Here is a 26,012-nt window from a genome sequence, read left to right on the forward strand (position 1 = left end):
AGTTGAAGTCGGACGTTTACATACACCTTAGCCAAATACATTTAAACTCAGTTTTTCACAATTCCTGACATTTAATCCTAGTAAAAATTCCCTGCCTTAGGTCAGTTAGGATCACCACTTTGTGTGGAGTGATTGAAAAACAAGTTTTAATGACTCCAACCTAAGTGTATGTAAACTTCCGACTTCAACTGTATATTGCTCACTTTATGTCTGCTGCAGAGAGAGCATGAGTAAACGAGTTTTGATCAGTCAGGGAAATAAATATGTTGGCTCACTATTTAAAAATAAGACGGAGAACAAGCTATTGGATGAAAAATACCAGAGTTTTGGCACAGTTACAGCCGACTAGCTAACGCTACCTTCAGTAGCAAAAAAATTATAATTATAAAAATGCGATATGTAACTGCATAGATGTTTTCCCCTCATTACTAGACAATACAGTAAAACAGTATAGATCTGTAAACCCATTAGGATACTATTACCTGGTATCTGGGAACCAAAAGTCTAGTTACTCACTGAAAATGTTCCCATGCGTTTTCTCCATTCAGCCATGACAAGACTACAGAGCGAGGAGAGAGCGTGAATGCAGTATCAAAGAAAGAGTCAGAATAAGAAAGGTGAGACAGAGGTTATAGAGCTTGAGGTATAGCCCGAGGTACCGGAGTTGGCTGATGGTATGTCAAAGTAACACACTGTGTGTGTGTGTGTGTGTGTGTGTGTGTGTGTGTGTGTGTGTGTGTGTGTGTGTGTGTGTGTGTGTGTGTGTGTGTGTGTGTGTGTGTATATATATGTGTGTGCGTGTGTGAGTGCACATAGGCTAATGCATGGGGAATCAACTTTTCCTCCCCACACTGAGCCATGACCAACCACCCTAAACCTCACCTCTCCTGGTTCTTTTCCACCATAGGTTTTGTGTTTTCTGCCACTGGCCCGAAACATATTCCTTTACAGTATTATCTGTAGGCCTATCAATCGTGCACAGAGTGCCTTAGCGTGGCATTGTTTACTGTGATGTGACAACTGCACTCAAGCACATTAAAAACTGAGCTCCACTGAGGGGAAAAGCCTTTATCAAGTCTTGAGGCAAATGCATTAATACTGTCGACACGGTGACAAACGAGTTAACGCACTACATCTCTCTTTGAGCATTTGTATTCATGTCAATACCCAAATGTGCAGGAGCAAGCTCTGTAACAAGCTGTGGCAATACACTAGACAGGTTATCATAAACAAGCATTTATCTGGTGATGTTATTCTATTGTGCTGCTCCGTAAACGCGGGCATCTGAGATTTTGTTGCTGAAAAAGACAATGGACTGTAGTTGTTACAATGAAGCCCATGTCTGAACATTTCCAAAAATACATTGGAACTAAGAATGGAACTAGCATAGACCTAAGCCTTATGAAAACAGAGTTTCTAATTGGTGTCGCATACTCTGAAAAATACACAAAATGATGGAAAGTAAAATGGGGGCATTTACATCTAAAAGGATCCATGAGCACCAACATGTGAAGCGCATGTCAAATTGAGCGTCAAATGAAAGCTAAGAGTCTATATTTCTTTTAAATGAAGACATATATACATTTTTCAACCATTTTCCATCCCAAAAATGTGGAATAAGCTAAGTCTTTGATTTCTGGTCAAATAGATGGAAAATGGGTCTTAGACAACATCTACCAGAAAAAGTATTCAAAGGTATTGGGGCCTCCCGAGTGGCACAGCGGTCTAAGGCGTCACTAAAGACCATGGTTCGATCCCGGGGTGTATCACAACTGGCCGTGATCGAGAGTCGCATAGGGCGGTGCACAATTGGCCCAGCGTCATCCAGGTTAGGGGAGGGTTTGGCCGGGAGGGCTTTACTTGGTTCACCTTTACTTGTCCTCCCTTCCACTGGCATACTGTTCTGTTCAGCTTAGGGATGTTAACAGTTAACCGTTAGTCAGTTAGCCGCCAAAAATAAATGTAAGTCTATAGGTTAATTTGCATACTTTCATGGAATTAAATTGGTGTCAGAATTAAACAATTCGCGTCAGTCCTAAAAGCAGAATTATTATTTTGCCCAAAACAGTAATGTACAGTGAGTTTATAAAGTTAGAAAGTAGCCTGCTTAACGTCAACTAATGATGGCTCTGTCTCTAGTCAGAGTGAGCTATGAAAAGCCAGAGTGGAGACTCATCGATAGGCCACTCACAGATGCAGGCTGCAGCAGTGGAGCTGAGGGAGAGACAGAGTAGAGCAGCACGCAGCAGCTAACAACAGCTAAGCTAGAAACCGATAAAGTTTTTCAACATTTTCTCTCCTGTTCTACTGGTTTTTATATCAACTTTCTTTCATTGTCCAAAAGCATTATCCTAGTCCTATTAACAACCCATCCTAGTTGTTGCATATTTACATTTCCCCTCTTTCTAAGTTTCTAATGGAGATGTTCATCTGCCACATGAAACCCAGGGCCGGCGACATTCAATTTCACAACTATGGAACCTGTGTGTGCACGCACTTGCACAATTTATTTTAATGCGTGTTACAGTAAGGACCATAGTTGGCCCGTGAGTTTTAAATCTGGGGATGCTTACAATTTATCCTACCATTTCTACCAATCTGCGTGCCAGTTATGATTACTGACAGGTGTATAAAATCGGTCACACAGTCATGCAATCTCCATAGACAAACATTGGCAGTATAATGGCCTTCATGGTTCGGGATAAGCCTCTTAGTTTCAGTGAAGGGAAATCTTAACGTTATTTGGCAATTTGAATGCACAGAGATACCGTGACGAGATCCTGAAGCCCATTGTCGTGCCATTCATCCACCACCATAACTTAATGTTTCAGCATGATAATGCACCCCATGTCGCAAGGATCTGTACACAATTCCTGGAAGCTGAAAATGTCCCAGTTCTTCCATGGCCTGCATACTCACCATACATGTCACCCATTGAGCATGTTTGGTATGCTCTGGATCGACATGTACGACAACGTGTTTCATTTCCCGACAATATCCAGCAACTTCAAACAGCCATTGAAGAGGAGTGGCACGACTTTCCACAGGCCATAATCAACAGCCTGATCAACTCTATGCGAAGGAGATGAAGCAAATGGTGGTCACAACAGATACTGACTGGTTTTCTGATCCATACTGTACCCCTACCTTTTTTATGCATCTGTGACCAGAGAAGGGAGAAACTCCCCAAATACAGGTGTGCCAAGCTTGTAGCGCCATACCCAAGAAGATGCAAGGCTGTAATCGCTGCCAAAGGTCCTGAGTAAAGGGTCTGAATACTTACCGTTCAAAAGTTTGGTGTCACTTAGAAATGTTCTTGTTTTTGAAACAAATGCAATTTTTTTGTTCATTAAAAAAACATACATTTGTTCAGAAATACAGTGTAGACATTGTTAATGTTGTAAATGACTATTGTAGCTGGAAACGGCAGATTATTTTAATGGAATATCTACATAGGTGTACATTATCAGCAACCATCACTTCTGTGTTCCAATGGCACGTTGAGTTAGCTAATCCAAGTTTATCTTTTTAAAAGGCTAATTGATCATTAGAAAACCCTTTTGCAATTATGTTAGCACAGCTGAAAACTGTTGGTCTGATTTAAAGAAGCAATAAAACTGGCTTTCTTAAGACTAGTTGAGTATCTGGAGCATCAGCATTTGTGGGTTCAATTACATGCTCAAAATGTCCAGAAACAAATAACTTTCTTCTGAAACTTTTCAGTCTATTCTTGTTCTGAGAAATGAAGGCTATTCCATTTGAAAAGTTGCCAAGAAACTGAAGATCTAGTACAACGCTGTGTACTACTCCCTTCACAGAACAGTGCAAACTGTCTCTAACCAGAATAGAAAGAGGAGTGGGAGGCCCCGGTGCACAACTGAGCAAGTGTGTCTAGTTTGAGAAATAGACACCTCACAAGTCCTCATTAAATAGGTGGCCTTCTAGGCAGAGTTGCAAAGAAAAAGCCGTATCTCAGACTGGCCAATAAAACGAAAATATTAAGATGGGCAAAAGAACACAGACACTGGACAGAGGAACTCTGCCTAGAAGGCCAGCATTTATTTTAAAAATGTAATAAAAAGAAGCAGCTTGCTTGTTTAAGGCTAAATTGATTTCGGAATTGGAACCAGATTTTAAGGGAGTTCTTGACAATGGGATTCAAAACATGGGTGCCTAGGTTCATGGGCAGTGGGGAGATAGGAGAAGTTGGAAGGCTTGACTGTAACTCCATGATGGCCCAAGTTGGACCATCCTAGTTTTCAAATGTAGAAACCCAATAAACACATTTAGATATATTTGTTGACCAGTAGTAGTGTAAAAGATTGGGACGGCCCAGTCCGCCTGTGGGCTTAGGTCTCTCTAGATATAACTTTCTCATTCGTGGATTTGACTTTTTCCAAATTAAGTTGGAAATGTAGCTGTCCAGTTGTTTGAACATCGACTTTGGCAAAAAAGTGGGAATCATTTGGATTTAGTACAATCTAGGTAGTACAGTCATCAACACAATTAATGCGACCTGCTAATGAAATGGGAAGAGACGACCACCTAATGAAATCCTGCTTAGTGGGCTCCAAGAGTGTTTTGAATTTATGTTTAAACAAAGCCATAAATGAGCATCACCTTTATCCCCAAATAAGTAAAGACCTGATGCTCCACCTTAAATGGGAAATTGGCATACCCAATACCTTCTGCTAACTGATTAATGGGGAGGAGCACACTTTTTGTTAGGTTTAACATAACCAGAGAATGTTCCAAAACCTTGAAGCATGTCCAAGAGATAGGGTATAGACTACACAGGGTTAGAGACGTATAAAATAAGACCGTCTTTAGTCGCCCTTTAGTATTCCCATAAACCTCTCCTCCGGGCGCAGGGTGATAGCAAGAGGCTCAATAGCCATATCAAATAGGAAAGGGGATAAACAGCAACCCTGCCTGGCCCCCCTGTGGAGAGGGAAGTAGCTGGAGGTAAAAGTTTTGTTGCAAACAGAAGCCACTGGGGACGAGTACAAATTCATAATCCAGGAAAGGAATGACGGGCCAAACCCAAATCTCTCTAGTACTGTAAATAGATATTCCCATCAACCCAGTCGAAAGCCTTCTCAGCATCAAGAGAGATTACGACCTCAGGCTGTCGAGTTGAGTGCGCAGAATAAAGAACATTAAATAGCCACCGCATATTATAGAAAAATTGCCTACCTGAGATAAATCTGGTTTGGTTAGAGTTAATTATATGAGGCATCACTGTCTCTAAACGGCATGAGAGGACATTAGTGAGAATTTTATAAATCGCAGCACAAAGGCTTATAGGGCTGTATGAGCCACAGTCTAGGGGATTCTTGTCCTTTTTAAGCAAACCCAAAATAGTCGCCTGGGTAAGTGTCTGGGGCAGTTTCTGACTAGAAAGGATTTCATTGTACATTGAGCTGAGGATAGGGGATAGTTTAGAAGAGAATGTTTATAAAACTTAATAGGGAAGCCATCAGGCCCAGGAGCTTTACCGCTCTGCATGGACTGGATCGCCAGAGTAGCTTCATCATCACTTATTCAGGCATCCGTGTTAGTTTGTTCATTTGAATTGAGATGGGATGTCCAGATTGTCTAGAAATGCATGCATCTAAGATGTGTCAGGAAGAGCCTCTGATGAGTAAAGAGCAGAGTAGAATTGCTTAAATTGATTGTTGATTTGTTTGGTATTATTAGACGTTAAATCAGAAGCAACACAGATTTCAGGTATGGTGCTGCTTGCAGCGGATTGTGGAAGCTGGTGAGATAACAACTTGCCAGCTTTCTCTCAGTGTTCATAAAATGTCTGACTCGACTTAAACAGAAGCTGCTCCGTTTGTTTAGTGGAAAGATTGCCAAATCATGATTGGTGTAGCAGTCTCTCTTCAGGAGTCAGAGAAGAGGCATACCTGTTGTCCACATCTAGAATGAGTTGAGATAGCTCCCATAAGCGTTTTGTGCGCTCTTTATTGTCATATACCGTGTATGAAATCATTTGGCCCCTTAGATATGCTTTTAACGACTCTCACGAGAGTGAGACACGTCGGGTGCAGTTGGTATGTATAAAGATATGTCATTTTTAAAGGCATTCCAAGATAGTAGTAGTGGGTCAAGTCGTCACACGCGTTGTGACGCAGTACTGCCCGGAAAGCGGATATCTAGCAGGACAGGGCTATGGTCTGAGATAATGATGCTGTGATATTGGCTATTAGAATAATTATATTGTCCAGCAGGAAAAAGTAAATCCTAGAGTATAAGTAGTGGACTGGAGAAAAAAATGAGTACTGTTTAGCAGTGAGATTGCTCCTGGCTGCCCCTCTGGCCTTAGCACCAAAGTTGGAGTGAAGTATTTGGTCTACCCATCCTCTCTTTAGTTTATCATGGTCGCTGGACCGGAGATGGGTGTCTTGGAGAAAAATAATGTCCGGACTTAAAGACTTAAGATGAGCATAAACTCGGCTACGCTTGACCACATGGTTAATTCCTTTTAAGTTCCAGCTGATAAAGCAAGTGGAGCCTGGAGTATGTGAATTAGGCATTCATGTTGTTTTTTAAAAAGTTTCTTTATTTAACCTTTATTTAACTAAGCAAGTCAGTAAAGAACAAATTCTTATTTACAATTACGGCCTACAACGGCCAAACCCAGACGACGCTGGGCCAATTTTGCGCCGCCCTATGGGACTCTCAATCACGGCCGGTTGTGATACAGCCTGGATACGAACCAGGGTGTCTGGAGTGACGGCTCTAGCATTGAGATGCAGTGCCTTAGACCGCTGCACCACTCGGGAGCCCCCAACTTAGAAATGAATGTTAGTACAATCACATGGCCAGTGTAAGAAAATGTAAAAAACTAAAATACCCAAGAGAAAACCTTGGACCCCAATGCTGGCCTTCCCCCTGTTGGAAGGCTGCATCTACCTGTCCTGGACTAGAGCAAAATATTACCATGTTAAACTGAACCTCAGTAAAGATCTATCCAGGGCCAACATAATGTAGTTTAAACATAGCGAAAGGATTCTGGAGGGAACCACCTCAGTTCTCTCATGTATCTTATGCAATATGCATATATAAAAAAAGGAAGTATACGTGACTAGGCTAATTCGTACCGTGCCACCTAGCCCCGGGGCTGTCCAGCCGCAGCTAGTTTTAAAAGCTAATTGTGCCATGTACTGTAAATAAAATACGATTCAAACTATATTGTCCTTGTGAGAATGTCACCATATACATACCATCATTGTTCATAACGTTAAGTTACTGGAAGAATAATTGTCCTTTTTTGGCAGCAGGGTGGAGGCACGTTTCTGATCAAGAAATCAGTTCACTAGTTGGTCCTTAATGGCGTTAGCATGGCTAGTGTAGGGGCAGGGGCAGAGTATGGACCTAAAATGGCTAGTTAGTCATATGTCGCCTATCCTCCTGTGTATGTAGGTGCGCGACGATGTATTCTTTGGCCCTTGTTGAGTCCACGAATGTCTTCTGCTCGCCGGAGGGATTAGTGATCTTCAGCACTGTTGGGTAGAGAACGCCGAACTTGGTGTCCAGACAGTGATGTAGGTCCCCCCTCACCTTGTTGAAGGCTGACCTCTTCTACATGACTGACGATAGCCGGGTGACTTGCTTTTCCAGTGTCACCACTTTGTCGGAGTAAGTATTTGCGCCGCTTTCCAAGCCTTCCCCATTTCTCCTTCTCCCAAATCCAGTCAGCTGATGTTCTGAAAGACCTGCAAAATCTGGACCCCTACAAATCAGCTGGGCTAGACAATCTGGACCCTTTCTTTCTAAAATTATCTGCCGAAATTGTTGCAACCCCTATTACTAGCCTGTTCAACCTCTCTTTTGTGTCATCTGAGATTCACCAACTACTTCTCTGATAGAGTTCAGTGTGTCAAATCGGAGGACCTGTTGTCCGGGCCTCTGGCAGTCTCTATGGGGGTGCCACAGGGTTCAATTCTTGGACCGACTCTCTTCTCTGTATACATCAATGATGTCACTCTTGCTGCTGGTGAGTCTCTGATCCACCTCTACGCAGACGACACCATTCTGTATACTTCTGGCCCTTCTTTGGACACTGTGTTAACAACCCTCCAGACGAGCTTCAATACCATACAACTCTCCTTCCGTGGCCTCCAACTGCTCTTAAATGCTAGTAAAACTAAATGCATGCTCTTCATCCGATCGCTGCCTGCACCTGCCCGCCCGTACAACAGTTGTCCACATAATCTAGGTGTCTGGTTAGACTGTAAACTCTCCTTCCAGACTCACATCAAACATCTCCAATCCAAAGTTAAATCTAGAATTGGCTTCCTATTTCGCAACAAAGCATCCTTCACTCATGCTGCCAAACATACCCTTGTAAAACTGACCATCCTACCGATCCTCGACTTCAGCGATGTCCTTTACAAAATAGCCTCCGATACCCTACTCAATAAATTGGATGCAGTCTATCACAGTGCCATCCGTTTTGTCACCAAAGCCCCATATACTACCCACCACTGCGACCTGTATGCTCTCGTTGGCTGGCCCTCGCTTCATACTCGTCGCCAAACCCACTGGCTCCAGGTCATCTACAAGACCCTGCTAGGTAAAGTCCCCCCTTATCTCAGCTCGCTGGTCACCATAGCAGCACCCACCTGTAGCACGCGCTCCAGCAGGTATATCTCTCTGGTCACCCCCAGTTCTTCCTTTGGCCGCCTCTCCTTCCAGTTCTCTGCTGCCAATGACTGGAACAAACTACAAAGATCTCTGAAACTGGGAACACTTATCTCCCTCACTAGCTTTAAGCACCAGCTGTCAGAGCAGCACACATATTACTGCACCTGTACATAGCCCATCTATAATTTAGCCCAAACAACTACCTCTCCCCCTACTGTATTTATATAATTTATTTTGCTCCTTTGCACCCCATTATTTCTATCTCTACTTTGCACATCTCCTTGCATTGCACATCTCTCTATATTGCACAACTCTTTGCACATCTCTCTCTCTACTTTGCAAATCTACCATTCCAGTGTTTTACTTGCTATATTGTATTTACTTCGCCACCATGGCCTTTTTTTGCCTTTACCTCCCTTATCTCGCCTCATTTGCTCACATTGTATATAGACTTATTATTCTAATGTATTATTGACTGTATGTTTGTTTTACTCCATGTGTAACTCTGTGTTGTTGTATGTGTCGAACTGAAGAACTTGTTCTCAACTTGCCTACCTTGTGAAATAAAATTTAAAAAAATATTCGGACAGGTGTCCTGTTTCGCCAAGTCTTCTTTAACGGAGTCGATCTTTGTGTTGACCTCAGTGGCGAGAGTGGCTATTTGTGAGGATAGGTCAGTGGATAGTGACTCCACCTTAGCCAGCACAGTCTGTTCAGACTTAATGATAGACGCAATTACCTTGGCTAGGTCGGGGGGGATCAGAGTCCATGTCAGTGTCCGGTGAGTCCGAGGCTTTAGTAGAGGCCTGCTCATTTGTGACTCGCGGCCGTTGTTTTGACATTTTACAATGAAAAGGCCAAAAATGTGTGATGGTTAATTTCTTTACTATCAAATGAGGAGAGACACATTTATCACACAAGTCAGAGTTAAACTTAAACTAAATATTTAATCACTTATTAATAAGGGAGCAGGTCAATACAACGCACACATATAAAGTGAATCGATTGAGTGCTCTACAATAATGATGGCTGTTTGAGACAAAAGTACAAAAGGTATTTTATTGCCAAGATACACCCCTTTCAACCTACATGACGAACAACAGATGTATAGAACGGGTCACAAGGTTAAGATTTGTATGAAAGATACTTATAATTCACAGCAGACCGTATCTGCTGTAAAAACAGTTCTCTTTCCCTGGTACCGTATAGAACATAAACATTAACTCATGCTCTGGAATGTGGTCTCTTTAGGTTTTATCACCCAAACGACATGGTAAATCTCCTGTCAGTGTTATCTCCCAGAGGCCCATCCTCAGTAGAACACACACACAGGTGAGCCTTCTACCAACCCTTTATTCTGTTGCATAAAACAACCATTTGATGCAATAATAGCATTATAACATAATCTTGTAATTTCCACCATAAATGTCAGAAAAAAGTGAGTTGGGTTTGATTCCTAATTAAATGTTACAAAATTAACATGGTAGGAAAGGTGTTGGTCAAGTATTATTAGTTAATTGTTCTCAGGAGCACCGAGAAAACGCATCTTCACATGTTGCTGCTCACCAGCGCCCCCGTATTAATAGAATATTGAATGCATTAACATAAATTACCGTAACCAAACAAACATTGTAGATTACAAATGATGGTAATTAACTTTAAAATGTACTACTGGTGATACTGGTGTGCCATCGCCGCAGCCACCGCAATGGATTAGTCCAATCAGACGGGCATGAATCAGGTGTCTCGTGTGCCATATAATTTTTTTATAGATATATTTGCCACTGCTCGACTAAAGAAAATCTTGGTCAAACAGCCAATCGACCGGTCGAGTAAATGAGGTCAGCCCTATAAAACAGTATGTAAAAACTATTAAAATGAAAAGTGTTCTATTATTAAAGTGCAGTGGTGGGCCGTCAGGGCCAGCAAGGCCTTCTCTGCTGGCCTAAACATCATCAGAATATAAAAAAAAATTTAAAATATATTTTCCCACAAATATGTATTAAATTATTCCCCAGAGTAAGAGTTATACTCTTCATTTCATAGCTTTCCTCTTGGTTGCACTGCTTCCAGCCCCAGGTTGAGATTTGGAGGGCTGGTCTTTATGTTAGATCTTCTATCCAATCATATTCAGCCATCATGTGTTGCCAGGGGTCTAAAATCTGCCCTCAGGCCTTCAGAATCAACAGTGCGGGCGCTTGTAGCTTATAGTGAATGGAAATTAAAATTTAGTGTCAACCAATCAGCTTTAGAGTTGGCTATTGTACGCCTGCTGGCTGGCTTCAGTGTTACACAGGAGCCAGCTAGCAGGCGTAGTGTGTGCACGTCTTTTGATTGGATTACCAATATTGAGAGGCAGGTCCTATGGGCAGGTCTATGCAGATCTAGGAAACTGAATTTGATTAACTAATTAATTTGCGTACTACTAAGCTGTTTTTTTAACCCACAATGGCGGAAGGAGGAGAAGATATCAATTTGGTCGAGGATATAATTATAACGCCATTCTCAAGACGAACTTTTCAAGAAAAGTTAGACATTGTAAGGAGAGGTCGCCCGACGCCACAAAGCCTGTCACAGGCGGGAAAGGGGTTCCAACTACGAGCGCTATCAATGGCTCACAGGCTCCGGTGCTTTTGAAAACTTTTGGGGACACCGGAGTGGATCTACAGCTCAACAAACAAGCGCGCAGGGCAACAGAGCTGCACAATGAAAAGGTGAAGGGAAATATTGAAAAGACTCATTGATTGTGTCATGTTTTTGGGTAAACACCGTTTACCCAAAAAAATGTCAATTTGTCAATTTGTCAATTCAAATGTCAATTTGTCAATTTCAAGGTGACGCAACGCCTGGTTATACTGCGTTTCTGTCTAAATGTATAGTGTCTAGAGCCATGGCATCATAATGATGGTAATAAGAGGTGGATTAATTCGGGTGGGACTGTGTAGTACCTCACTGAAGGCCCAGGCCCCAGGCCCACGGCACGCCACTGTTAAAGTGACCAGTGTTCCATGTACACTACCGTTCAAAAGTTTTGGGGTCACTTAGAAATGTACTCGTTTTCCATGAGAAAAATACATGAAATTAGTTGCAAAATGAATAGGAAATATAGTCAAGATGTTGACAAGATTATAAATAAATGATTTTTAATTGAAATAATAATTGTCCTTCAAACTTTGCTTTCGTCAAAGAATCCTCCATTTGCAGCAATTACAGCCTTGCAGACCTTTAGGCAATCTAGTTGTCAATTTGTTGACGTAATCTGAAGAGATTTCACCCCACGCTTCCTGAAGCACTTCCCACAAGTTGGATTGGCTTGATGGGCACTTGTTATGTACCATACGGTCAAGCTGCTCCCACAACAGCTCAATAGGGTTGAGATCCGGTGACTGTGCTGGCCACTCCATTATAGACAGAATACCAGCTGACTGCTTCTTCCCTAAATAGTTATTGCATTGTTTGGAGCTGTGCTTTGGGTCATTGTCTAGTTGTAGGAGGAAATTGGCTCCAATTAAGCGTCGTCCACAGGGTATGGCATCGCGTTGCAAAATGGAGGGATAGCCTTCCTTCTTCAAGATCCCTTTTACACTGTACAAATCTCCCACTTTACCACCACCAAAGCACCCCCAGACCATCACATTGCCTCCACCATGCTTGACAGATGGCGTCAACCTCCAGCATCTTTTCATTTTTTCTGCGTCTCACAAATGTTCTTCTTTGTGATCCGAACACAAACTTAAATGTGTCTGTCCATAACACTTTTTTCCAATCTTCCTCTGTCCAGTGTCTGTGTTCTTTTGCCCATCTTAATCTTTTATTTTTATTGGCCAGTCTGAGATATGGCTTTTTCTTTGCAACTCTGCCTAGAAGGCCAGTATCCCGGAGTCGCCTCTTCACTGATGACATTGAGACTGGTGTTTTGCGGGTACTATTTAATGAAGCTGCCAGTTGAGGACTTGTGAGGCGTCTGTTTCTCAAACTAGACACTCTAATGTAGTTATCCTCTTGCTCAGTTGTGCACCGGGGCCTCCCACTCCTCTTTCTATTCTGGTTAGAACCAGTTTGCTCTGTTCTGTTCTGTGAATGGAGTAGTACACAGCGTTGTACAAGATCTTCAGTTTCTTGGCAATTTCTCACATGGAATAGCGTTCCTTTCTCAGAACAAGAATAGACTGACGAGTTTCAGAAGAAAGTTCTTTGTTTCTGGCCATTTTGAGCCTGTAATCGAATGCACAAATGCTGATGCTCCAGATACTCAACTAATCTAAAGGCAGCCAGTTGTATTGCTTCTTTAAATCAGCACCACAGTTTTCAGCTGTGCTAACATAATTGCAAAAGGGTTTTTTAATTATCAATTAGCCTTTTAAAATGATAAACTTGGATTAGCTAACACAAAATGCCATTGGAACACAGGAGTGATGGTTGCTGATAATGGCCATAAATAAATCAGCTGTTTACAGCTACAATAGTCATTTACAACATTAACAATGTCTACACTGTATTTCTGATCCATTTTATGTTATTTTTATGGACAAAAAATTTGCTGTCTGGGCCGGCAGCCTTAAATGTCTTACTCACGTCGGCCACGGAGAACAATAGCTCACAGGCCTCGGGAGCGGCCCGTGTTGGTGGCACTGTGTTATCCTCAAAGCGGGCAAAGAAGGTGTTTAGCTTGTCCGGGAGCAAGACGTTGGTGTCCACGACATGGCTGGTTTTCCCTTTGTAATCCGTGATTGTCTGGAGTCCCTGCCACATACGTCTCGTGTCTGAGCCGTTGAATAGTCATCACTGAAGTTCCTTCGCAGAAGCCGCTCTTTCGTAGGTATAATTCTGTGGGCTTTGTTCAGATAATGCATGTTATAACAACAAGATGCCCAACGCTTCATGCCCAGCATGCTCTCTTTATGCGCTCTTCACCCGCAAAGTTTTTGTCGCATCCTACACTACACTTGCCCACTCCATAGCAAGCTGCTCTATCCATTGGTGAAGTAATGTAGTGTAGCGCTAAATGTTTTTAAAAAATGCCAATTTCAGAGGTTTATAAAGGAACAATATAAACCGTTCGAACCGGTTCAGAACTTTATTTTGCTGGTCGGAACAGTGGAACGGAACAACAACAACAAAAAATGTCTCTGTTCAGAATGAAACGATTGTAAAATCATTTTGGTTCAAACCCCTGCTGCTTCATTACATAGTGAAAAAGACTGGTCCCCAGACGACAGTTAACATTCCACTCCTTGCCACTCCTGTCATTTTAAATGACAGGAGTGGCATGTAACAGCTGAACAGAGATGGCAACCAGGCTACAGTAGTTGCATGTTCAATAATGAGATGATAGGCTCGCTATTATAGCATTAAAAAAAAAATTAAAAAGCTCTTATTGTAACATTTCTGTTCCATGCACAGTATATTCCGTTGGTCACGTCATTTTACTGTTTGGAACGAATTTAACCATAAAAACCATTGGGCACACACAACAAATGCATTTCACAAAGGCCCCATATTCAGATGCGTGATAAAGTAGATCCGTCGTTGTGTTTTCCCCATTGTCTCTACCCTACATCAAATGATGAGTTCTATTTTGCTACAATTGGATTTCCAGGGCTCTGTGTATCATATCAGCCAATGAGTAATGTTCACACAGGAAAGGCATTTCAGACCAATAAATCCACCAGGGATGATACACTAAGGCACCAAGGGATACTGATTACAGCCAGACGTCACTAGCTTTCCCCAAACTCTCTGCAGTTCTGCCGTCGCAGCATTTCTCCTCAGCTTTACCGGGAAAGCACTCCAATCCCCACAAAACCCATGACCCGGAGAAGGGGCTTGATTAGAGCTTGAAAAAACCCATAGCTTGGCTGTAGCAACAGAATGAACTGGAGAAAAGGGCAGGGTACCAACCAAGACTTTACAATGTCAAGACCATGCATAATACTGAGCAATGTATCAAACTTCAGAATCAATTAAATGTAGGTAATGAATGCTGTAAGGTCAAATAACCTCAATGATTGATCATTTCTTTGGATGACATTTAGGCTACAGGAATATCAGCAAACAAACACTGATGCGAGAGATGAAGTCAGTAGCCTACCTAGAAGCAAAACAATCGAGCCAAGTACCAGCTGCTCTCTCACTAAACTATGCCTACAGTATGTTGCACTGGGAAACGGAAACATTTGGAGCACAGCATGAACAGATGACCTCTAACACACGTAGGGCTACAATCACTGCTCATCTCTGGTTTGTTTTAGCTAAGGCTCGTTTTAGCTAAGGCTCATCAGTTTCATCAAGAGAACACTCATGAATACACAGATGAGTACTGAGTACTGTAATCATGGGTATTAGCATGCCTCTGGGATCCCAAAGTTCAAAATGTAATGGCTTACAAAAATACTAAACTTCCGAAAAATAAAAACAGTAACTATTTGGTAAATCGGCTACGAAGACAGTATTTTTCTAGATGTTTAAGACCCCTGAAGCAACATTCAGAGCTTCAGACAGCAACGCATTTGAAATCAATAATCACCATTGTCATGTGGGGGAGTGAGGGCAACAGAGCTAGGCGCCTAGCTAGTAAGGGGAAAGGGAATACCTAGTATGTTGCACAACTGAATGCATTCAATCGAAATGTGTCTTCCGCATTTAACCCAACCTCTGAATCAGAGAGGTGCGGGGGGGGGGGGGGGTGGGCCTGCCTTAACCGACGTCATCGGGGAGCAGTTGTTGTTAGGGGTTAACTGCCTTGCTCAAGGACAGAATGGCATATTTTTTCCACCTTGCCAGCACAGGGATTCGAACCAGACACATTTCAGTTACTGGCCCAACACTCAACTGCTAAGCTACTGGCCCAATGCTCTTAACCACTAAGCTACCTGCCGCCCATATAGCCTAAAGGAAGCGAAACATTGGTCTGAGAGCTTGCCATGCAAATCTCACCACAACCAGGCCTGTCGTCAGTTAGCCCATCTCACCAGTCCTGAAAGGTTCAGTGGGTTCAGACTCTGTATGGACTACACCAAAAGAAACAGCCTTATAACACGCAAACAAACAAATAAGTAAACTTTGTCCAGTGTGCTCAAAAACACCAACTATTTCTCACTCCATATTTTCACCAACTACGGGACCAATTAGGGAATCCCATTATCAATGAGAGACCCTGTTTTTCATGAGACCCCAGAGAGAGAGAGACAGCACACCACAGAGCCAGCCAGCGAGCAGTAGATAGACTTTTCTTGATGAGTGCTTAATTAAAGACAAGAGTCCTCCGCAGATGGAGAAGTAGCACCTCACTGCCTCCGTCTGTGACTACCACTATCGCTCTGCTCAGCAGGCAGGGTCCATGTGGCCAGTCCACACAGCGAGCTGTGTGAAATGGTGCATGGCAGATGTATGTATCGTTCCTCGAAGAAGGGGGGGAAATGTCTGCTTTGCTGACGCCATATATTTAAATCAATCTTTTTTCATTTGTGATTCATATATTGTGTTACAATCTATTTTGAGTAGTTAGGCTGGGTGGTGGTATAGTCTTCAGAAGTCTTCAAAAGGTTGTATAAAATAAGTTGTATACCGACTAATCCCTTTACCCTAATCACTATTTATTCATCTCCTCCAGACAGCGAGCAGCCTGGTGTGATGTAGGGCAGGACCATGGTCGCTCAGCCAAAACTAAGGTGATTAATGGAGCTCATGGGTACTGCCCAGGCCCACAAATGGGATTTGTCTCTCAAGCAGAACATCAGACTCACTGTCTGCCTGCACCTGGAATGAGCATTACAACAAATCCCAGCTTCTGATACCTTGGGCAGTCAATGGGGAGTTTGAGGTCAGTGCCAAATGTAGGCTAATCACTATGAAGGGTTTAGCCTACTTATTTTGAGACATAATACTGTAACTACCACTCAGAAGTGTAGAATAAATCAAATGTGACTCGTTTTAGGAAATTAGGTGTATGTCGCACTTCACTACTTCACAGGAGCGGAATTTTAACGTAAACATTTATTTTTTTATAAAAATGCGTCTTTTGCCAGAATTGCCTTGTGCAACATGTGAACTTTCATGTGCCTTAATAACAACCTTGTATTCCATTCATAAATACGAAGAAAATTGTTAAATTACGAGCCTAGTTGGTTTAGCCACAGAAAAAGTCAGGAACCTTCCTGCTAGCCATGATTGGCTGAGATAATGGATGGGCTGGACATGCTGGGAGAGGAGTTTGGATTTGTCTGCCATGTAGCATGCATCGGTCTAGAACGTGAGCAGGTCAGTATGTGTTGACAGTCCTTTCTACCGCGCCATTTTTGAAAGATATAACGTTAGCCATCGAGAACTACAAACGTCTTGCTACTTTTCTCAATATTAATGCCCTAAATTTAACAGATGCTTTAGATAGATCAGTTGGAAAAATTGATGGGCTACTTTCTGCACACGCCACGATCAGTGTGAAGCAGAGTGACTTGACACAGCACTGGCCAAACAAGATGTAACTACAAACAAAACGGAGTTAAATTGTTCCAGTCTGCCATGAAGCGTTCCTACATGTATACGGGTAAGAGTCTAGCTATATTTTCAGATAGAAGTTTCAAATTTTGTGAGAAAGTCATTTTTATTGCAAGTTAAAGCTTACTGTTAGTTAGCTAGCAGACGTTAGCTTGCTGGCTCGCTAGCTAAAGTTACGTGTATGATCTGTGTAGTAATATTATTTGAATTGGAAACCATTTGCATTGCTAGTTATAGCCTAATGTTAGCTAGCTAACATTGAACCTAGTTTGTTAGCTTTAGCTACCTGCAGATTCCTACTACAGCTATGATCATTTTGTTTTGGTAGTAGTATGAGTTGGGATTATGCCGGTTTATTGTTTAGCTAGCTAGCTACATGTCTAGACAAAAGACCACTCTGGCCAGATGATTACATGACCCATCAAATTAGCCATGCGTGTCTGGGGATGATTACGGCCATCTATTGTATTTGATGAACATGTGTACATGTCGAGACAATAGTGACCCATCCACTTAGCTAGATGTGTCTGGGGGGGGGTTGGTTATAGCATTTCTTTCACATGACCCATCAATTTAGACAAGTGTATCGGGTAGGCGTCATCTAATAATGATAAAATATTTATCTGGACACTTTCTGTTTAATGCTACTATGCAAGTAACCCCTTCACTGTAACGTTTAGAGCTTCTGTATCCTGTGCATGCGACAAATAAACTTGATGTATTAAACTTGATGTATTATGTATTATGTATTATTTGATGTAGCATGCATTTACCACATGGCCTCACATGTGAATCCTTAAAGAGATGGATGGGGCTAAGGCTTAAGAGGGTGTAAACGATGCTGAATAGGTGTAGACAAAGAAGAGCTCTCCAGTAGGTGTACCCAAAACATTCAAGGCCATTTTCTCAAAAGAGGGGGTTACAAGTTTATCAACTTTCAAAATCAGAATTACTTTCCAATTGTTCCTCAACTGTAGTGTATGATATACCATTTTCTAGCTCTGAGTCTCTACTTTTGTCCAATGTAAGACCGAATCGAGACGGTCGGTCACAAATGTACCCTCAGTCATTATTGATGCAGCAGGGAAATAATGCCAGAGAAAACAACCTGATTGTTTGCTGCAAGGGCCAGGCACATAAATATTTTCATGTGAATTAGCCCACTTGATCATTGCATGTTTACTAGCGGACTAAAAACTCAACGATTTACGATGGAGTTGAGCGGCGACTAGTGTGGAAGTGATTTAAGGTGGACAGGGTTTGCAGACTGATCGTTAGCAGACTGATCGTGGACCATAGGGAGAGTTTGCTGACTTTTTAAGTGAGTTTGTTTTTGGAAGTTTTTTTATCAAAAACGACTGATTTCAGCATCCAAAGAATAGCCCCCAATTACACAGAACAATGTTGTGTGTAATTATGATGTTGGAATGCCTAGATGATTATCAAGGACCTCAGCCACCCGAGCCACGGCCGGTTCAGCCCGCTACAATCCAGAAGGCGAGGTCAGTACAGGTGCATCAAAGCAGGGACCAAGAGATAGAAGCTGTTCTTCAATCTCAAGGCCATCAGACTGTTAAATAGTCACCACTAGCCTGCCTCCGCCCAGTACCCTGCATTGAACTTTAGTCACTGTCACTAGCCGGCTACCACCCAATTAACTCTAACATGCACCATAGAGGCTGCTGCCCTATGTACATAGTCATGGAACACTGGTCACTTTAATAATGTCACATACTGTTTACCCACTTCATATGTATATACTGTATTCTAGTCAAGGCCTATCCTATTTAACTATTGCTGTACATACAGTGCCTTCCGAAAGTATTCAGACCCCTTTACTTTTTCCATATTGTTACAGTACAGCGTTATTCTAAAACGTATTAAATCTATTTTTATTCCCTCAATCTACACACAATACCCCATAATGCCAAATGTATTAACAATTTAAAAATTAAATTTACATAAGTATTCAGACCCTTTACTCAGTACTTCATTGAAGAAAACTTTGGCAGCGATTACAGCCTCAAGTCTTCTTGGGTATGACGCTACAAGCTTGGCACATCTGTATTTTGAGAGTTTCTCCCATTCTTCTCTGCAGATCCTCTCAAGCTCTGTCAGGTTGGATGGGAAACATTGCTGCACAGCTTTTTTCAGGTTTCTCCAGAGAGGTTCGATCAGGTTCAAGTTCGGGCTCTGGCTGGGCCACTCAAGGACATTCAGAGACTTGTCCCGAAGACACTCCTGTGTTGTCTTGCCTGTGTGCTTAGCGTCATTGTCCTGTTGGAAGGTGAAACTTCACCCAAGTCTGAGGTCCTGAGTGCTCAGCTCTAGGAAGAGTCTTGTGGTTTCAAACTTCTTCCATTTAAGAATGATGGAGGCCACTGTGTTCTTGGAGACCTTCAATGCTGCAGACTTTTTGGGTACCATTCCCCAGATTTGTGCCTCGACACAATCCTATCTCAGAGCTCTACAGACTATTCCTTCGACCTCATGGCTTGGTTTTTGCTCTGACATGCACTGTCAACTGTGGGACCTTATATAGACAAGTGTGTGCCTTTACAAATCATGTCCAATCAATTGAATTTACAACAGGTGGACTCCAATCAAGTTGTAGAAACATCTCAAGGATTATCAATGGAAACAGTATGCACCTGAGCTGAATTTCGAGTCTCATAGCAAAGGGTCTGAATACTTATGTAAATAAGGCATGTTTTTTTTTTTTTTTTTTAAATTTGCCAAAAATTCTAAACCTGTTTTGCTTTGTCATTATGGGGTATAATGTGTAGATTGTTGAGGATTTTTTTTAAATCCATTTTAGAATAAGGCTGTAACATAACAAAATGTAGAAAAAGTCAAGGTGTCTGAATACTTTCCAAAGGCACTGTATGCTACTCTTCAGATATACTAGATGTTATATCCATATACTGTCCATATTGTCTATAAATTCCATAGATACATACTTCAGACATTGCTCATCCTCATATTTCTTTACTTTTTAGATGCGTGTGTATTGTTACATATTACTGCACTGCTGGAGCTAGACACACAACCATTTCGCTACACCGGCAATATATCTGCCGAATATGTGTATGCGACCAATAAAATGGGATTTGATTCGGGAACTCCAGTCCGCCCACACAAGTCACCGCACTAGTCCATCATAAATCGTGGAGTTGAGTTTAATCGGCTAGATGTTCACTCACCACTGGTGCGTTTTTTATGCTACTGCAATAGGGCATTGTAGTATGAAGAGTGCCTTGTTTTTTTTATAATGAAATTGATCACGTTTACCTTATCACGAAAAAAAACATAACTACACTATTCAATGTTGTTGTCATGGGGAACTTGGAATGGCATTCATTGAGCAGTGACCACCACAACATTGCCATCACGTGCTATTTGCATTTGATTGTGAAAATATAGTAAAATGCACAATTGTTATCATTTGTGTAGGTGGGGTTAGACTCTCCGATGGTAAACAATGTGACACAGAGTCCCCTGTCTTGGTCAGCAGCACTGTGCACAACATGTGTGTAACATACTTTTCAACACTGATTATAGCTTCGGGCAAAAGCATGACAGTTTATTACAAATAAATATAAATAGTTATTTCATATATTTGTGCCACATGTTTGAAATAAACCAATCCAGTCACCTCGCGACCTCATCACTGCACGGATTATGTCACGTTAGCTAGCTAGCTAGCCAAGAATCACGCGTGCACTAGCTGCCAATGTGCATTGAAAGCAAACAAGGCCAATCTCCTACTACTAAAACAGGAAAAAATATAACCAATTTCCTTCTCTTTGAGACTTTCTATTCCTCTTAAAATCCTTCGTTCTCACTCAACAGCAGCCTACATTCATTTCACCTACCAGAAATTTGACTTCCGTGCTCGTTCTCCTATCTGTCACTTCTGGAACACCCACCAGCCCTCCTCCAGGTCCTAGCGAGAGCCTTTTTTAGTTTTGTGCGTGGCATTTTCTTTCCGTCTCCTCTGTTGCTGCTATGTTGACTTTACTTCATATATGGGTGCTTGATCTGATCATAAAAATATCTCCTCTATATTAAAGACCCAGTGCTGTCAAAAACCTGATTTTCTTGTGTTTTATATACATTTCCAAACTACAAGGTTGAAATAATATTGTGAAATTATGATAATGCCCTTTTAGTGTAAGAGCTGTTTGAAAAGACCACCTGAAATTTCCACCTGTTTTGGTGGGTTGGAGTTTTGGCCTGCTGGTGACATCACCAGGCTGTAAATTAGTTAATAGACCAATAAGAAAGGGAGTTCCAAACCTCTCTGCCAATAACAGATAGTTTTCAGTTTTCCCCTCTCTCAGACCCATCCCAGACAGTCCTAGCTAAATTCTTGCTTGAGAAATTGCTCTTTGCTAAGAAGCATTTTTTTTAACCATTTTAATTGAAAACAATCACAGTAGGGTACTTAATTGTTACCCAGAAATAATTTGATATTGAGATAAAAATGGCTGCATCGGGCCTCCGCAAAACTACCTATGAGAACGGGGTTTATGGGAAATCGTGTTCAGATCTACAAATAAAATACCAAATTCTTGCCAGAGGGGAATCCAAAAACACCTGTACACAGAGAGTTACAGTATGCAGTGAAGCTTTAACATTTATAAACCCTAGAATGTATTGTTGTATTAGTGAATCTACAAACATGCTGCTTTTTGTGTTTTCTATTGCTAGAAAGTTATCAAAAACTTTTGAACTGGTGGTGCTCTAATTTGGGCAGATACTTATGGGTTTAATAAAAGGAACCGATTGAAGAGCGCTCAGAACAGGACACTATCATTCTTATCTCTTTTGGGACAGAACATACTGTACTCTCAGCTGAATGTCTTAAATGGCCTATGAAGATAAATTGGGTATTGGCTACAATATCTCCTCATTCACATGCTTAGAGCTATGGAAATACAAAAGGAGTGAATTATTACTCACACAGCACTTTCATCCTGACTCCTTAAACCATTTAAGATGAGAAATTGAGCCTCACAGCTACAGTATATTGGAGGCCTGGGTGTCAAATAAGAACTTCTTAACTGAGAGGGGAAATGGGCAATAACGAAAGTATTTAATGAAGTATGCAGAAGTAAATGTGCCAATTAATAGCTAGAGCAGGTAACTTTTGTCCTCATTGGAGATTCAGCCCTGAATCTTGTTGAGCATTTGATTAAGTTTAGCGATAAGGGTTGTGACAAATGTCCTTGGACAGAGCCTTGGAGAGGTATAGGTAGGCTTATTGGTTAGGAATGAATGGATGAATAGAGGCTGGAGGATGCTCTACGGTTGGATTTGTTTACAGAGCCTATCAGATTCTCATAGCGGTTGTCTTTGATCATGCTGGAGTAGCTGCAGGGTGAACAGCATCTCCACACAGAGCTACCAAAGGCAAGGTCAATACAGACATGAGTTTTCCCTGATTCTATGAACACTGCACAACAGTTTATAGTTGGTATCTACAGGGAACATATTAGTTTCTCAATTAATGTTCAGAATATTTATTTTTATTGAGGATCACCTGGAAATAGGTAACAGGAGAGTGCCTACGACTTGAGCTACACACTCTAAGAACAGTTCCATATATACTGTTTATTTATTACATCAAAGACTTCACTATACCTCCACATGACATGAATTATAATAGCAGGCTGTCATCTAGACATCTTCATGTGTGTACAACAGAACTAAGCATTTAACACAATATGAAAACATTATGTAATGAATGACGTCCGCTATAGATGGCTTACAGGAATACATTAAGTATTCAACAGAGAATTCATGTGAGTGAATGGCGATGTGACTCAATGATTTAAACTTGGCAAATGGCACAAAGTGCACACTGAAGCCAACCAGTGCTGCTCAACTTACCCTCTGAACACAACATAAGAGCTGTTTACAAAGAAAGTAATCAATTACTTTCCAGTTGTTGGTTGGGTGTGTAGAAGTAAACAGATTAATAAGCTCAGCATTAGCCTGAGAAAGAAGTCACTCATAGTCGAATAGACTAGAGGGTCGATAAGAAGCACAGTGTTAAATGGGGGCATCATGCATGCACTTATCTTCTCCAAATGTGAATTTAGATGTATAAGGCTTCACTGATGATACAGTCTGGATTTTCCTTGAGGGCTTAATTTAAATTTTACAATCTAAGAGCCATTATCAGTCCATAGCCCTGCAGTGCCATCATCACCGTGGCCACTTTACCTATCAGTCACCATATTGTTAGGTAACAACATATCAGACATAAACGGGATGTGTTTCTCTAGTGGGCTATATGGCATGATATCCAGCCATAAGTTGTGTCACAGAGAGCATGCTCAATGGAGTAATGTCTGTGTCCCAAATGGCACCCTATTCCCTGTATATAGTGCATTGCCTTTGTACAGGGCCTATAGGGCTCTGTTCAAAAGTAGAGCACTATAGTTAAAATGACATTTTGGGACTCAACCCATGAGTTACAGTAGCTGGTTACTTAGCATGCATCAGCGCTGTCTCTAAAAGGGAAGGAGCATGTTTTTGGACACTGGCAGAGTCAGACTCTGACCCACATGGGTGGTTCTGCCCACACATTTGAGTCTGCAGACTTCTAAATGATAAAAACAGGTGCTGAGAAGGCCGTTGCTACGCAACAATCGGGTGCGAAGCACGCAGCAGCAGCCAGGTGGGATCCAGGAGAGAGGAGTGAGCACACACAGAGGTGGTTAATAAACACCTCAAAACACTGTGGGGAACTCTAAAAGGCTGCCGAAACCACAGGTGGGCAGAGACTTTATCAGGTTAATAGGCAACGTGCAGCTCAGGCTCATCTGGTGGTAAAGAGTCGAGCGTAGTGGTTCTTATTGTCAGAGAAAATCCAAATGGTTTCAAATTCAGAGTATCATTTAATCCAAAGAGCTATTGTAATGTACAATACTGTATTGATTGCTTCTATTCACACCCATTGTATCGTAGAAGGAACATTACGTATGATCATGCTAAAACCCAGACATCTTCTTGACATGTTAAAACACAAATATAAAGAATGGTAACATTTTACAACAAGGTCCTTTAATAAATGATTTATTAACAGTTTGCTTACCAATTACTAAATAATTATTCCGACATTTGTAAATGTCAATAAGCAATCTCTAAATAGTAATTTCTGCATTTATAAACACTATTTGAAATGATTTATTAATTAATAAGATGTTTGATCATAGTATGTTCACAATTTGTAAATTATGAATAATGTGCTTATAAACCAGTTATGAAGGAGTCAACTCATAAGATTATTTATAAGGCATTTGTTAATGGTTGATTAAGGGTTTGACTCATCATTGACATATGTATTCATGTATTTACATGTCTTGAATGGTATATTTATGAATTGTTAATGAGTGCATTTATAAATGTGAGTATATGCACTTACTAATTCCTCAGTGGATGATTAATGGAGATCCTTATTTATTTCACCTTTATTTAACCAGGTAGGCCAGTTGAGAACAAGTTCTCATTTACAACTGCGACCTGGCCAAGATAAAGCAAAGCAGTGCGACAAAATCAACAACACTGAGTTACACATGGAATAAACAAATGTACAGTCAATCACACAATAGAAACATCTGTATACAGTGTGTGCAAATGAAGTAAGGAGGTAAGGCAATAAATAGGCCAATAGTAGCGAAGTAATTACAATTTAGTAATATACACTAAAGTGATATATGTGCAGATGAGGATGTGCAAGTAGAAATACTGGTGTGCAAAAGAGCAGAAAACCAAAACAAATATGGGGATGAGGTAGGCAGTTGGTTGGATGGGTTATTTACAGATGGGCTGTGTACAGCTGCAGCGATCAGTAAGCTGCTCTGACAGCTGACGCTTAAAGTTAGTGAGCGAGATATAAGTCTCCAACTTCAGTGATTTTTGCAATTCGTTCCAGTCATTGGCAGCAGAGAACTGGAAGGAAAGGCGGCCAAAGTAGGTGTTGGCGTTGGGGATGACCAGTGAAATATACCTGCTGGAGCGCGTGCTACGGTTGGGTGTTGCTATGGTGACCAGTGAGCTAAAATAAGGCAGAGCTTTAAATAGCAAAGACTTATAGATGACCTGGAGCCAGTAGGTTTGGCGACGAATATGTAGCGAGGAGCCAACGAGAGCATACAGGTTGCAATGGGGCTTTGGTGACAAAACGGATGGCACTGTGATAGACTGCATCCAATTTGCTGAGTAGAGTGTTGGAGTCTATTTTGTAAATTACATCTCCGAAGTCAAGGATCAGTAGGATAGTCAGTTTTACGAGGGTATGTTTGGCAGCATGATATTGTTTAGGACCTTGAGCGTGGCTGAGGTGCACCCGTTACCAGCTTGGAAACCAGATTGCATTGCGGAGAAGGTACGGTGGGATTCGAAATGGTCGGTGATCTGTTTGTTCACTTGGCTTTCGAAGACTTTAGAAAGGCAGGCCAGGATGGATATAGGTCTGTAACAGTTTGGGTCTAGAGTCTCCCCCTTTGAAGAGGGGGATGATTGCGGCCGCTTTCCAATCTTTAGAAATCTCAGACGATACGAAAGAGATGTTGAACAGACTAGTAATGGGGGTTGCATAAAATGGCGGCGGATAATTTTAGGAAGAGAGGGTCCAGATTGTCTAGCCCAGCTGATTTGATAATTATTAATAATATTAATATTATTAATATTATTATTAATAATATTAATAAATATATTAATAAACTATAAACTATAAACAATTTTGCAGCCCCCAATCTAAAGTGTGCACTGCCACTAAACAGGCCTACTTTGGGTGTACAAGACATTAAGGACACCTGCTCTTTCCATGACATGGACTGACTGTCAGG

The 26,012-nt window shown here is 41.5% G+C and overlaps 1 protein-coding gene across 3 annotated transcripts in view; it reads right to left on the bottom strand.

The window, feature by feature from the left end:
- Window positions 1–21,118, bottom strand: part of LOC129866742 (mitochondrial inner membrane protease subunit 2-like) — a 175,590-nt gene extending 154,472 nt beyond the window's left edge. For 2 of the 3 annotated variants that reach the window (XM_055939585.1, XM_055939583.1), the window contains exon 1: window positions 21,027–21,118. The gene's annotated coding sequence lies outside the window, so the exon portion shown is untranslated. The remainder of the gene's footprint in view (window positions 1–21,026) is intronic. The other variant, XM_055939584.1, reaches the window with a different exon arrangement.
- Between the last annotated feature and the right edge of the window lie 4,894 nt (window positions 21,119–26,012).

The sequence above is a fragment of the Salvelinus fontinalis genome, chromosome 12 (genome assembly GCF_029448725.1).
Source record: "Salvelinus fontinalis isolate EN_2023a chromosome 12, ASM2944872v1, whole genome shotgun sequence".
In the NCBI taxonomy this organism is placed as follows: Eukaryota; Metazoa; Chordata; class Actinopteri; order Salmoniformes; family Salmonidae; genus Salvelinus; species Salvelinus fontinalis.